Source organism: Triticum aestivum, chromosome 6D (genome assembly GCF_018294505.1).
Source record: "Triticum aestivum cultivar Chinese Spring chromosome 6D, IWGSC CS RefSeq v2.1, whole genome shotgun sequence".
Taxonomy (NCBI): domain Eukaryota; kingdom Viridiplantae; phylum Streptophyta; class Magnoliopsida; order Poales; family Poaceae; genus Triticum; species Triticum aestivum.
Genome location: NC_057811.1, coordinates 117,149,610 through 117,165,680, shown reverse-complemented (window position 1 = coordinate 117,165,680; position 16,071 = coordinate 117,149,610).

Here is a 16,071-nt window from a genome sequence, read left to right as displayed (position 1 = left end):
CCCCAAGCCCTGACGCCTCCTTCCCTCCCGTGACACCTCTTCCTCCCCGCTTGCGCTTGGCGAAGCCCTGCCGGGATCCCGCTACTTCCACCACCACGCCGTCGTGCTGCTGGATATCCATCAACTTCTCCTCCCCCCTTGCTGGATCAAGAAGGAGGAGACGTCCCCGCTCCGTACGTGTGTTGAACGCGGAGGTGCCGTCCGTTCGGCGCTAGGATCATCGGTGATTTGGATCACGACGAGTACGACTCCATCAACCCCGTTCTCTTGAACGCTTCCGCTCTCGATCTACAAGGGTATGTAGATGCACTCCTCCCCTCTCGTTGCTAGCATCTCATAGATTGATCTTGGTGACACGTAGGAAAATTTTGAATTCCTGCTACGTTCCCCAACAGTGGCATCATGAGCTCAGGGGCGACGGCTTCGGGGGCTCCTGGATAGGGAGATGATGTCAAGGAGGTGCGTCAAGAAGTTGAGGTTCGGGTGAAGATGCTTGGAGGGGCAGAGGGTGCTCACTGGCGTCGGGAGTGGCGGCGAACCGAGGCGGCGGCGGTGAGATGCGTTCGGCGAGGGCGCGAGCTACAGGTGGAGTTGAGCTTAGGGTTTTGGGGGGATCGAGAGAGGAGGGAGCTGGGTTTATATAGGGCATCAACTTGGGGAAGGGGGCGTCTCGGGATCGTGATCCCGTGGAACTCAGACGCGGCGGCGGCGGCGAACGCGCTCTGGCGCGGTGTCGTGGGCGAGGGGTTAGGGTGGGGCCGACGGGTCAGTGAGAGAGAGAGGGAGAGCGATCGGGCGACCGAGGGCGAGGGGGTTCGGGCATCGGGCGCTGGGGGCAGGCCGGCTCGGGCGTCGGTGGGCTGCGCTCGGCGCTGGCTGGGCCGGTTGGCCTGGCTGGCGCCTGGGGCTTTCCCTTTTTTTTGAATTAGAGGGAAGGAAAAATATAGAAAAAGTACATATTATTTTTATATAGGACATATATATATATATATATCAAAATTCTCAGGGGAATTAATCCTACAACGTGGACATTTTTCCAGAGGTAAAACTCAAACTAAAAAAAACAATTTCTGGAAATCCCAAATAAAATTCAAATTTGAATTCAAACTTTTTGGCAATACATTTCTTCTGATATTTTTGGAGTGTCATGTTAGCTCCTCTCATACTTTTGATCAAGTATTTGTCAGGGATATTTGAAATAAATTTCAATGCCAAATCAAGTTCAAATTCACAACAAAAACTCAACTGCCTCTGAAATTTTCAAATGCCACTCAATTTCAATCAAAATGCATAGATGCTTAGCTAGTAATTGTAAAACATTCCAAATTGAAAATTTGGGATGTTACAAACCTACCCACCTTAAGATGAATCTTGCCCTCGAGATTCGGGTTGGCTAGCAAATAGGTGCAGGTGGTCTCGGCGAAGGTCTTCTTCTCGCTCCGAGGTGGCTTCCTCCTCGGAATGATGACTCCACAAAACCTTGCAAAACTTGATGATTTTGCTGCGGGTGACTCTGTTCGCAGTCTCAAGAATTCGGACGGGTTTCTCCTCATAAGTCAGATCACTGTCGAGCTGTATGGCCTCTAGGGGCAGTGTGTCTCTCAATGGAATTTCGGCCATCTCAGCATGGCATTTCTTCAGTTGAGAAACATGGAAGACATCGTGAACTCCGGACAATCCTTTCGGCAATTCCAGCTTGTATGCAACTTCTCCTCTGCGTTCGAGGATTTTATAGGGGCCTATAAACCGGGGTGCTAACTTTCCTTTAACACCAAACCTCTTGATTCCACGAAGTGGGGACACACGGAGATATGCTCGGTCTCCAACTTCATACTTTATCTCCTTGCGTTTACTGTCGGCATAACTCTTCTGTCTCGACTGGGCTATCTTGAGTCTATCTCGAATCAGCTTGACCTTCTCTTTGGAGTCTCTGATAAGATCGGGACCAAAAAGTTTTCGATCTCCAACACCATCCCACAACAATGGTGTTCTGCACCTCCTTCCGTATAGAGCTTCGAAAGGGGCCATTTTCAGACTGGTCTGATAACTGTTGTTGTACGAGAACTCTGCATATGGCAAGTTGTCATCCCAGCTAGACCCATAGTCTAGCGCACAGGCTCCCAACATGTCCTCCAAAATCTGGTTGACTCTCTCGGTCTGTCCATCTGTGTGCGGATGAAAAGCTGTACTGAACTCCAGCCTCGTACCCAAAGTTTCATGCAACTGATTCCAAAACTTTGAGGTAAATTGTGTTCCTCTATCTGACATGATACTCCTCGGAACTCCATGCAGACATACGATCCTGGTCATGTATATCTTGGCTAACTTAGCGCTGGTATATGTGGTCTTCACGGGAATGAAATGAGCTACCTTGGTCAAGCGATCAACCACTACCTAGATAGAATCATAACCTGAACGGGTCCTCGGTAATCCTGTGATAAAATCCATTCCAAGTTTTTCCCATTTCCACTCGGGTATCGGCAAAGGTTGAAGTAACCCTGCCGGCTTCTGATGTTCCGCCTTTACTCGCTGACAAACATCGCATACTGCTACGTACTCGGCAATATCCTTCTTCATACCTGTCCACCAGAAACTTTCCTTCAAATCCAGATACATCTTGGTGTTGCCTGGGTGAATCGAGTACGGTGAATCATGGCCCTCCTGAAGAATTTACTTCCTGACCTCTGGGTCATTAGGCACATAGATGCGATCCTCAAACCATAAAGTTCCGTGCTCATCTTCACGAAAACCTTTCGCCTTTCCGTTACACATCTTTTCCTTTATCTCTGCAATTCCCTTGTCTGTCTTCTGGGCTTCACGGATTCTTTCGGTCAGAGTGGACTGTATATCCAAGGTGGCGACAAATCCTCTCGGTACTATCTCCAGTCGGAGCTCTCTGATATCGTCGGCTAATTCCTGAGGTAATCCTCTAGCTATGAGGGTGTTCACATAACTTTTACGGCTCAAGGCATCTGCTACAACATTTGCCTTCCCTGGGTGATAATGCAATCTCATGTCATAGTCCTTGATCAATTCAAGCCATCTCCTCTGCCTGAGGTTCAATTCCTTCTGCGTGAAAATATACTTCAGGCTCTTATGATTCGTGTAAACATCACAACTGTTTCCGACAAGGAAATGTCTCCAGGTCTTGAGTGCGTGCACTACGGCTGCTAACTCCAAATCGTGTGTGGCATAATTCATCTCGTGAGGTCGTAGCTGTCTGGAGGTATAAGCTACAACTTTTCCTTCCTGCATGAGCACTCCTCCGAGTCCTTGACGAGAATCGTCACAATATACCTGGTAATCCTTGTGTATGTCCGGCAAAATTAGCACCGGGGCGGTAACCAAACGTTTCTTTAGCTCCTGAAAACTGGCTTCACAATCCTCGGTCCAAATGTACTTGGCTTCCTTCTTCAACAGCTCAGTCATGGGCTTGGCAATCTTGGAGAAATTCTCAATAAACCTCCGATAATATCCTGCGAGTCCGAGAAAACTGCGGATCTCCTTGACTGAGGTGGGGGACTGCCAGTTGGTGACTGATTCAACCTTGGTGGGGTCGACTGCTATTCCTTCTCCTGAAATAACATGTCCGAGGAATCCGACTTCCTTCAGCCAAAATTCACATTTGCTGAACTTGGCATATAACTGATGTTCCCGGAGTTTCTCCAGAACTAGACGCAGATGTTCCTTATGCTCTTCCTCGCTCTTGGAGAAAACCAATATGTCATCGATGAACACCACGACAAACTTGTCCAGATATTCCATAAATACCTTGTTCATCATGCTCATGAAATACGCAGGGGCATTAGTTAATCCGAATGACATGACGGTATACTCATATAAACCATACCTGGTGGTGAAAGCTGTTTTGGGTATATCCTGTTCACGAATCTTCAACTGATGATACCCTGATCGAAGATCGATCTTGGAGAATACCTTGGCTCCAACTAGTTGATCAAATAAATCATTAATCATCGGCAGAGGGTACTTGTTCTTGATGGTCACATCGTTCAATGAACGATAATCCACAACCATTCTCAGGGTTCCATCCTTCTTCTCTACCAAAAGAACTGGGCTCCCCAAGGTGACGAGCTTGGGCGAATATATCCTTTCTCCAATAGCTCCTTAATTTGCTTCTTGATCTCTTCCAAATCATTCGGGGGCATCCGATAGGGTCTCTTGGATATTGGGGCTGTGCCGGGCAATAACTCAATCAAAAACTCAATGTCTCTGTCCGGTGGCATTCCTGGTAATTCCTCTGGAAACACATCAGGAAAATCTTGCACTACGGGCACTTCCTCCTGAACAACACCCGTGAGGGAATTCACCCGATTCTTCATTGGTGTGCGTCTGGATACATACTTGTCCTCTTCTGCTCCGGGGTGGTGAGCAAAATCGTCTTGCGAGCACAGTCGATGTTTCCTTCAAACTTGGTCAACCAATCCATGCCTAGAATTACATCCAAACTCTAGGATTCCAATACTATGAGGTCTGCGGGAAAATCATGGTTTCCGATGCTGAGGGTCGAATGACAGCCTAAGCCTGCCGTCATCTCTCCTCCTGGGGAAGTGACCTGAAGCGGGGTTCTAAGGGTTCTAGTGGGCAACCCGTACTTTTCCACAACTACCCTTGATATGAATGAATGCGTTGCACCGGAATCAAAGAGTACCAATACTGGATGTGAATTTAATAAAAACTTACCAACCACAGTGTCTGGCTGATCATAGATGTCCTCCATATCAAGGTGATTCACCTGAGCACGAGGAAAAGGGTTGGGCTTCTTTGCTGAGCTTCCATTGCCGTTGCCGTTTCCATTCCTCTGCTTGGCCTCCGGACAATCGGTGGCATAGTGTCCTGTCTTCTGGCACTTGAAACAGGTGATATGACTCAGATCCTTCTGAGCCGGAGCAGGACGGTGCTGGTTGCCATTGCCTCCATTGCCTGACTTGGAGTTGTTGTCGTGGTTGCGATTGTTCCCATTCCCTCCATGGTTATGTCCTCCATGATTATGTCCTCCATGGGTGTGATGGGTATGTCCTCCTGAGTATGGGGTATAGCGGGGCTTCTGTTGAGCTCCGGAGTTGTACTTTCCCTGGCCATATTTCCGCTTGCGGCTATCAATCTGCTGCTGCTTGCCTTCAAGTATGGTGGCCTTGTCTACCAGCTCCTGGTAGTTGTTGAAGGTAGCCACCATTAGCTGCATTCCTAGCTCATCATTGAGTCCCTCAAGAAACTTCTCTTGCTTTGCGGCATCTGTGGCCACATCATCTGGGGCATAGCGAGATAATTTGCTGAACTCATCCACGTACTTCCCCATAGTACGGTTCCCCTGGCGTAAGTTGCGAAACTCACGCTTCTTCAGATTCATGGCTCCAGCTGAGACATGAGCGGTGCGGAAGGCCTGCTGGAACTCAGCCCATGTCACGGTGGTGGCCGGATAAGTGGCGGTGTAGTTCTCCCACCAAGAAGTTGCGGGTCCATCAAGCTGATGTGCGGCAAAGCGCACCTTCTCTGCATCTGTGCATCCAGCAGTGGCTGACTCCCTTCCGACCTTGCGGAGCCAATCATCGGCCACAATCGGCTCAGTGCTGCTAGAGAACACTGGCGGATTCAGCCTTAGGAAGCGGGTCAAGTTGTCAACAGGGGGTGGTGGCGGTGGATTGTTGTTGTTGTTGTTCTGGTTCTGGATGAGCATCTGCATCAGGGCATTCTGCTGCTGGATCAGCTGGGTGAGCTCCGGCGGAAAGTTGAAACCGGGGTCACGTCTCGGAGGCATCTGGTGTTTTGGAGTGGATGAGAAATTAGAATAGAACAAGGGTCTAATGAGAAAATAGCACTACCCATATGAATGCACAATCATAATCACACCAATCATTTATTCATTCATCTCAAACAAGGTTCAATCTGGGATTACAAAAATCTCACGACTAATCGAAAATAACGGCCTAACTGATCGACGAAAAAAATAAAATAACATGGCGGTCGACTAAATGTCTTCATCAATTATTCTTGCGTCCTCCGGTGCGGCGTCCTCTGGTGCGGCGCCTCCTCTTGCGGCTTCCTTCGATGGAGCTCTCTTCATAATCCTGGTCATTGCTCACGAGAGGTCCATCATCTCCACTCGGAAAAAGGTCTTCTCCCAGGTCTATCTTCTCCTCCAGTGTGGCAATATATTTATCCCGGACCTCGATTCTATCCATAAAATCCTTGACTTCTTCTTCATGTTCAAGGAAGTCCGCGCGTGCTTTCTCCTCCAGTTCCAGTTCACGGAACAACAACCTCCTGTGTACCTTCGAGTTTCGGCGCGTCTGGATTTCCAGGTTCCTGATGAGACTCTCCAAGTCTTGGACATATGAAATAATGGAGTCGTCCTCTACGGTACGGATGATATCTCCATTCCTAGCTCTGCGAGAAATCATGGCGAGGTCTGATGGGTCGAGCTCGGCCCTGTACTCTTCTCGGAGATGTCCAAGTGCACGATAAATCGCCATGTCTCTTCCGAGGATCCAAGTGAAATCGGTAAACTCAAAGTCAATGGGCTCTGAATGTCCTCCGAAGGTCCTCCCTGGAATGTGCACCATAATCCTGTAGCGGGTATCCGTCGGAAGTGCATTGATAGGCTTCCCGGTGATTGAGGGCAGGGCAATCTTCAGCTTCTTCACGATCTGAACCAGCTTCTTGCCGAGAAGCATCGTCTCATCTGGCTGGCAAAACTCCGGTAGCAGAACTGGGGTGAACTCGGCGGCCATCTAGAATGTTGAAAATCGGAGAGAAGTCAGAAATGAACAGGGGAGAATTACGGAATGATAAGGACATAAAATAAAATAGTCTCTTCCTATGGCTTTCCGATCCTAGGGGTTACGTCCTACGGTCAGCGTGTGCTCTGAATACCATCTCTGTAACGACCCGACCCGAAATCGGTCAAGTCTCTGTGTAGCTGTACCATCCCAAGATCATGCTGGCACACACAGTACATTGATGTAAAGATTCAAAGTTCAATCACACCTGAATTTATTACACGATTCTCATATCGAGTCTTTATTACATCATAATAAATTCGGCCAAAGGCCAACTCATGAGAAATAAACTAAATAAAGCTGCGGAAGCGTAGACGAATAGCGAGTCCATCCGACTCCAAAGGGCAATCGCCAAGCGTGGATCGTAGCCTCACTCCTGATCGGAAAATTCCTCTGCAACATAAGACGTTGCAGCCGTGTAGGTCAGCATTTTGAATATGCCGGCAAGTCATGAAGAGAGAACAACAATAAAATTACTAATACTATATGCAATTTGGCTGTGGGGCTCTAAGTTTCATTGTTTTGCGAAAAAGCCGGTTTTTCCCTACAACAAGGACTTGTTTGCAATTACTACAAAATTGTTGGTAGTTATTGAGATGGTTCCGCCAACCAATGTCTCGTTCCCAATTATTAAATAACCCCCTCAATTAATTTATTAAGTTCAGTGTTGAGATATCCGAAATACTCCAATTCCAGAGGCTCATTTGTCCGTAACCGGGGACACGGCTAATCGATTAGGTTGTTACTCTGCAGAGGTTTGTGCACTTTACCCGCAAGAATCGTTCCCTCCTTTAAGTCTTCGCACTGCCTGGTGTTTGAAGACGGGACGAACGAAACAGGGTCTTCCGAAGAGTTCCTCTGGGCCACTGCCGGTGCCCATCCAATCCTACCGTTCTTCTACATCTCGTAGCACCGTCCGTCCAGAGTCACGCCTAGGGTCGACCAAGCCAGAGCCCATAATGGCTTGCGGCTGCACAGGTAAGCTTCCGGTCAATGGGGTATCCATCCGTCTCTTCGTGGCTGGGTGAAGCTTTCCGCAAGATGTCATGGCGCTTCTCCATGCATCCCGGCCATCCGCTGGTTTCTCCAGGGTGCCCGTCAACCGTCCTCCACCCAGTAGTGAATTTTGATGTCCATCTTGAGCTTGATGTCATGGGGTTTTCATCATCTTGACTCTCGCATCTCCCTTATGAATCACTCAACCAACCCCGTCTACGAGCATAGCAAAATAAACTACATCGTCCCGGGCATCGGTAACAAGGGAGAAGGGTTCATCCTACCTCATGATACTACTCAAGAACATAACTTAACAAAATTCTCCTACTGCATGCATGGTGGGGAGGTATAACTCTAATGCAATAAAATCATAGGTATTGTAAAAACATGATCAAATGACTTGCCTGGCTGACGGTCTTCGAAAGCTAGCGGCTCGTAATAGCAGGCTTCGCACTCCGGGGATTCTACCGAGTCAAACAATAGCACAAATAAGTATAGCACAATATAACATAACAGCAAGTTGAAGTAAAACACCCAAGCACTCAAACCAAAACCAAAGAAAAACTCGGAGAAAGCAAATCAAGGTTTTCATCATATCAAGCAACAACTAAGAAATAGTTTTACACAACTAAAACTTTTCTTATCAGAACCTAAGCATTGGTTTTTCTAACTAACAGAAGGGAAAACATCATACAAACTATTAGCAAAAAGAATCACATCAAAAGCTATTATAGAACTCATATTATGCCTAAAACAATCCTAGCAAACAAAAAAATATATAATTTTTTTTATTTTACCGTAAATAAAAGTTCCTCCTCTGTAGCTACAGAAACTAATCTAAAATAAACTATAACATAATAAAAATAAAATTATTTACTAACTAGAATAGTAGGAAAACAGTAGCTAGCTAAATAAACAAGAAAAACTTGATTTCGACATAAAAATAATTGTTTATTAAATCTAAAGTACCCAAACAAGTTCCTACTGCTAGGCATGGTCAAAACTAAGCAGTAGAAAAAAGAATCACTAAAAAATAATAATCCTAACTCAATTTATGGCAGAAAAACTAATCTGCCTAAATCTAATATAAAACTATTTCTAATAATTTAAACATGGCTAAACATATTTTCTACAGAAACTGCAACAAATTTGCAAACTAACAAAAAAAGAATCAACTAAAAATAATAAATAACCTAAAAGATATAGATTTTTCAAGATTGGAACTATTCTGTTTTAAAACAGAAACGAAAATAAAACGAAAATAAAACTAACGCGCTAACGGGCCGAAACAGTGAGCGTTCTAAAACTAAACAGCGCCTAAGTGTTTAATAATCCAACGCGTCCACGGGCTAACAGAAATAAACCATTCGGCCGGTCCAACTAAACCGCAACATAAAATAAACCGATCCACTAAAGAAAAACCAAACTCTTCGATCTAATCTAATCTAACGCGTCGGTTTGAGATCGGACGGGTGCGGGTAACTCCGGCAACTTACAGAGAGTTCGACGGCGACGGTGACTCGGGAAACGACGGCGCGGTGGCTCCGGCAATCGGGGAGGTAGGAGGAGTGGCCGGGGCGGTGCGGCGGAGCGAGGGCGTCGTCGGGGTGGTCTTGGTGGAGCTCGGGGGCGACTGGAGCGGCGGGGACGAGGCGGTGCAGAGCCCGGTGCTCTGCAGCTCCGGCGGGCGGCGAACGAGCTCAGGGGCGACGGCTTCGGGGGCTCCTGGACAGGGAGATGATGTCAAGGAGGTGCGTCAAGAAGTTGAGGTTCGGGTGAAGATGCTTGGAGGGGCAGAGGGTGCTCACCGGTGTCGGGAGTGCCGGCGAACCGAGGCGGCGGCGGTGAGATGCGTTCGGCGAGGGCGCGAGCTACGGGTGGAGTTGAGCTAAGGGTTTTGGGGGGATCGAGAGAGGAGGGACCTAGGTTTATATAGGGCATCAACTTGGGCAAGGGGGCGTCTTGGGATCGTGATCCCGTGGAACTCGGACACGGCGACGGCGGCGAACGCGCTCTGGCGCGGTGTCGTGGGCGAGGGGTTAGGGATAGGGTGGGGCCGACGGGTCAGTGAGAGAGAGAGGGATCGAGGGAGAGGGAGAGCGATCGGGCGACCGAGGGCAAGGGGGTTCGGGCATCGGGCGCTGGGGGCAGGCCGGCTCAGGCGTCGGTGGGCTGCGCCTGGCCCGCTGGTGGGCTGCGCTCGGCGCTGGCTGGGCCGGTTGGCCTGGCTGGCGCCTGGGGCTTTCCCTTTTTTTGAATTAGAGGGAAGGAAAAATATAGAAAAAGTATATATTATTTTTATATAGGACATATATATATCAAAATTCTCAGGGGAATTAATCCTACAACGTGGACATTTTTCCAGAGGTAAAACTCAAACCAAAAAAACAATTTCTGGAAATCCCAAATAAAATTCAAATTTGAATTCAAACTTTTTGGCAATACATTTCTTCTGACATTTTTGGAGTGTCATGTTAGCTCCTCTCATACTTTTGATCAAGTATTTGTCAGGGATATTTGAAATAAATTTCAATGCCAAATCAAGTTCAAATTCACAACAAAAACTCAACTGCCTCTGAAATTTTCAAATGCCACTCAATTTCAATCAAAATGCATAGATGCTTAGCTAATAATTGTAAAACATTCCAAATTGAAAATTTGGGATGTTACAAACGTGAACCATATAGTAGATATGATCAACATAGATATGTTCACCATTGAAAACTAATCCATCTCACGTGATGATCGGACATGGTTTAGTTGATTTGGATCACGTAATCATTTACATGACCTGAGGGATGTCTATCTAAGTGGGAGTTCTTAAGTAATATGATTAATTGAACTTAATTTATCATGAACTTAGTCCCGATAGTATTTGCATATGTATGTTGTAGATCAGTAGCTCGCTTATAGCTCCCCTGTTTTATTTTTGATATGTTCCTAGAGGAAAATATGTTGAAAGATGATAGTAGAAATGATGCAGACTGGGTCCATGATCTGAGGATTATCCTCATTGTTGCACAGAAGAATTATGCCCTTGATGCACTCCTAGGTGACAGACCTATTGCAGGAGCAGATGCAGACGTTATGAACTTTTGACAAGCTCGGTATGATGACTACTTGATAGTTTAGTGCACCATGCTTTACGGCTTAGAACCGGGACTTCAAAAATGTTTTAAACACCATGGAGCATATGAGATGTTCCAAGAGCTGAAAATGATATTTCAGACTCATGCCTGTGGTAAGAGGTATGTGACCTCTGACAAGTACGTTGCCTACAAGATGGAGGAGAATAGCTCAGCTAGTGAGCATGTGTTCAGAATGTCTGGGTACTACAATCGCTTGAATCAAGTGGGAGTTAATCTTCCAGAAAAGATAGTGATTGACAGGGTTCTCTAGTCATTATCACCAAGTTACTAGAACTTCGTGATGAACTATAATATGCAAGGGATGATGAAATGATTCCCAAGCTCTTCACGATGCTGAAATCGGCGAAGGTAGAAATCAAGAAATAGCATCAAGTGTTGATGGTTAACAAGACCACTAGTTTCAAGGAAAAGGGCAAGGGAAAGAAAGGGAAGTTCAAGAAGAATGGCAAGCAAGTTGCCACTCCCGTGAAGAAGCCCAAAGCTATACCCAAACCTGAAACTGAGTGCTTCTACTGCAAAGGAAATGGTCACTCGAAGCGGAACTGCCCCAAAAACTTGGCGGATAAGAAGGATGGCAAAGTGAACAAAGGTATATTTGATATACATGTTATTGATGTGTACTTTACTAGTGTTCATAGTAGCCCCTGGGTATTTGATACCGGTTCATTTGCTAATATTTGTAACTCGAAACAGGAGTTGTAAAATGAACAGATACTAGTTAAGGGCGAGGTGACGATGTGTGTTGGAAATGATTCCAAGGTTGATATGATCAGCATCGCACACTCCCTCTACCTTCGGGATTAGTGTTGAACCTAAATAAATGTTATTTGGTGTTTGCATTGAGCATGAATATGATTAGATCATGTTCATTGCAATACGTTTATTCATTTAAGTTAGAGAATAATTGTTGTTCTGTTTACATGAATAAAACCTTCTATGTTCATACACCCAATGTGAATGGTTTATTGAATCTCGACCGTAGTGATACACATATCCATAATATTGATGCCAAAAGATGGAAAGTTGATAATGATAGTACAACATATTTCTGGCACAACCGTTCCGGTCATATTGGTGTAAAGCGCATGAAGAAACTCCATGTAGATGGACTTTTGGAATTACTTGATTATGAATCATTTGATACTTGCGAACCATGCCTCATGGGCAAGATGACTAAAACTCTGTTCTCCGGAACAATGCAGTGAGCTAATGACTTATTGGAAAAAATACATATCGATGTATGCGGTCGGATGAGTGTTGAGGCTCGCGGCGGGTATCGTTATTTTCTGACCTTCACAGACGATTTGACCAGATATGGGTATATCTACTTGATGAAACACAAGTCTGAAATATTTGAAAAGTTCAAAGAATTTCAAAGTGAAGTGGAGAATCATCGTAACAAGAAAATAAAAGTTTCTACGATCTGATCGCGGAGGCAAATATTTGAGCTACGAGTTTGGCCTTCATTTAAAACAATGTGGAATAGTTTCACAACTCTCGCCACCTGGAACACCACAGCGTAATGGTGTGTCCGAACGTCATAACCGTACTTTATTAGATATGGTGCGATCTATGATGTCTCTTACCGATTTACCACTATCGTTTTAGGGTTATGCATTACAGACAGCTGCATTCACATTAAATAGGGCACCATCTAAATCCGTTGAGACGACACCGTATGAACTGTGGTTTGGCAAGAAACCTAAGCTATCGTTTCTTAAAGTTTGGGTTGCGATTCTTATGTGAAAAAGCTTCAGCCTGATAAGCTCGAACCCAAATCGGAGAAGTGCGTCTTCATAGGATACCTAAAAGAAACTGTTGGGTACACCTTCTATCACAGATCTGAAGGCAAGATTTTTGTTGCTAAGAATGGATCCTTTCTAGAGAAGGAGTTCCTCTCGAAAGAAGTGAGTGGGAGGAAAGTAGAACTTGATGAGGTAATTGTACCTTCTCTCAAATTGGAAAGTAGCTTATCACAGAAAACCGTTTCCGTGATTCCTACACCAAAAAGAGAGGAAGCTAATGATAATGATCATGAAACTTCAGATCAAGTTACTACCGAACCTCGTAGGTCAACCAGAGCACGTTTCACACCAGAGTAGCATGGTAATACTGTTCTGGAAGTCATGTTACTAGACCATGACGAACCTACGAACTATGAGGAAGCGATGATGAGCCCAGATTCCGCAAATGGCTTGAGGCCATGAAATCTGAGATAGGATCCATGTATGAGAACAAAGTCTGTACTCTGGTGGACTTGCCTTATGATCGGCAAGCCATTGAGAATAAATGGATCTTCAAGAGGAAGATGGACGATGATGGTAGTGTTACTATCTACAAAGCTCGAATTGTCGCAAAAGGTTTTCGACAAGTTCAAGGTGTTGACTATGATGAGATTTTCTCACTCGTATCGATGCTTAAGTCTGTCCGAATCATGTTAGCAATTGCCGCATTTTATGATTATGAAATCTGGCAAATGGACGTCAAAACTACATTCCTTAATGGATTTCTTAAGAAGAGTTGTATATGATGCAACCAGAAGGTTTTTGTCGATCCTAAAGGTGCTAACAAAGTGTGCAAGCTCCAGCGATCCATTTATGGACTGGTGCAAGCATCTCGGAGTTGGAATATACGCTTTGATGAGTTGATCAAAGCATGTAGTTTTATACAGACTTGCGGTGAAGCCTGTATTTACAAGAAAGTGAGTGGGAGCACTACAGCCTTTCTGATAAGTATATGTGAATGCCATATTGTTGATCGGAAATGATGTAGAATTTTCTGGAAAGCATAAAGGATTGTTTGAAAGGAGTTTTTCAAAGAAAGACCTCAGTGAAGCTGCTTACATATTGGGCATCGAGATCTATAGAGATAGATTAAGATGCTTGATAAGACTTTTGATGAGTACATACCTTGATGAGATTTTGAAGGAGTTCAAAATGGATTAGTCAAAGAAGGAGTTCTTGCCTGAGTTGTAAGGTATGAAGTTGAGTAAGACTCAAAACCCGACCACGGCAGACGATAGAGAGAGAATGAAAGTCATTCCCTATGCCTCAGTCATAGGTTCTATAAAGTATGCCATGCTGTATACCAGAGCTATTGTGTACCTTACCATGAGTTTGGCAAGGGGTTACAATAGTGATCCAGGAGTAGATCACTGGACAGCGGTCAAAATAAACCTTAGGTACCTAAAGAGGACTAAGGAAATGTTTCTCGGTTATGGAGGTGACAAAGAGATCGTCGTGAAAGGTTACGTTGATGCAAGCTTTGACACTGATCCGGATGACTCTGAGTCTCAATCTGGATACATATTGAAAGTGGGAGCAATTAGCTAGAGTAGCTCCATGCAGAGCATTGTAGACATAGAAATTTGCAAAATACATACGGATCTGAATGTGACAGACCCATTGACTAAACCTCTCCCACAAGCAAAACATGATCACACCTTAGTACTCACTACAAAAAATACACTTCCGTGATGATACGTGTTTGTCACAGTAGGTCACATTTTCTGTCATGCATGTACATCCATGACTATTTTATGACAGAATCGAGATAGTCATACCTATGCTGTCATAGAAGTGTTCCATGACATTACCAAAATTATCATCATGGAAGTGTCCACTTCCATGACGATAAATCACGCATCATGGAAGTGTTTTCGTCAATGGTAACCGACACGTGGCATCCACTGTAACAGGTCGCCGTTAAGCTATCGGGTTCGGTTTTGGATCCGATAACCCATTAATAGCCCGGACTAATGGGGATTTTCCACGTGTAAAATTCTCATTGATCAGAGGAAACACGTGTTGGCTCACCGTTGGGACAGATGTCATCCACTCATTGGATAGAGGCGCCTATGATATGTCGACACATGGCATGGCCCAACAGAGGCCCATTCTCATGATGGTCAAAAGGTAACGGGCCGGCCCACGGAAAGCATGTTAACGGTCTGTTCGTATATAGCCCATTTACGGCCCGCTAACTCCTGGCCCGTTACGGCCTATCAAAATTAAGCACAGTAGCTTCATCTGGGCCGTCCAATATGATTCCAACTCGTTGTAACTTCCGGCCCATGTATGGCCCATGATGTCTTTCGGCCCATATGAGGCCCTTTGTAACTATGGGCCCATTAAAGGGCCGAGATGAAACTGGCCCATAATGAACAGTGTATCACTTTATACCCATTAACGACCCATTATTCCGTCGGCCGTTTCCAGCCTGTGTTAACTTTTGCCCTTCTAAGGGCCCATTTATTCTTGGACTCATTTCTAGAATTCGGTTAGTTACGGTCCATTACTGGCCTGTTCCGTTTGTGGGCCAAATTCAGCCCATGGTTACATTCGGCCCGTTTGTGGCCCGTTAACCTGTTGGGCTGTTTTCATAGCATTATCAAATACGACCTATTAACGGCCCGTTATGGTCCATGAATAGTATGGCCCATGTTTGGCGAAATGATTATACGCCCCGTAGAAGGCCCATGGGTCCGACGTCCCGTAGAAGACCAACGGATCCTACGACCCGTAGAAGGCCCATGGATCATACGGCTTGTAGAAAGTCCATGGATCCTACGGCCCATAGAAGGCCCATGGATCCTACGGTCCGTAGAAGGCCCATGGATCCTACAGCCCGCAGGAGGCCCATGGCTACAACAGTCCGTGTGTTGCCATGATTATTGTGGCCTAGTTACCAAAAATAGGTTATTTTGGCCACTAGAAAAACGCGGAAAAAGAACTGCAATGACTACAAGCAAATAACTAAACAAGACAATAAGGAAATAAATAAGCAAGCAACTAATGCCAGCCTATTATAGCTATTACACATATTACATCCACTAGGCATCAAAGTTCGCCACCAGTGCAAATATAGGGAACAAAGCAGCATATTACATACACTGGCCGTCAAAATTGGCCACCAGTGCAAATAAATGCGGCAGCAAAACAAGTCCATAACTGAAACAACTTCAGAAGAGCTCAAGAAACGTTATCCTGGGTATCCACCATGCTGGCAATAAGCTTAGCAAGCTTATTAGCTTTGTCCTATTTGGCGTTAAAATCCTCCAACGCTTGCTGTTGCACCAGAAAGTATGCATCTGAATGCTCCAGGGACTTCCGCAGTCCTTCCGCTTCTTG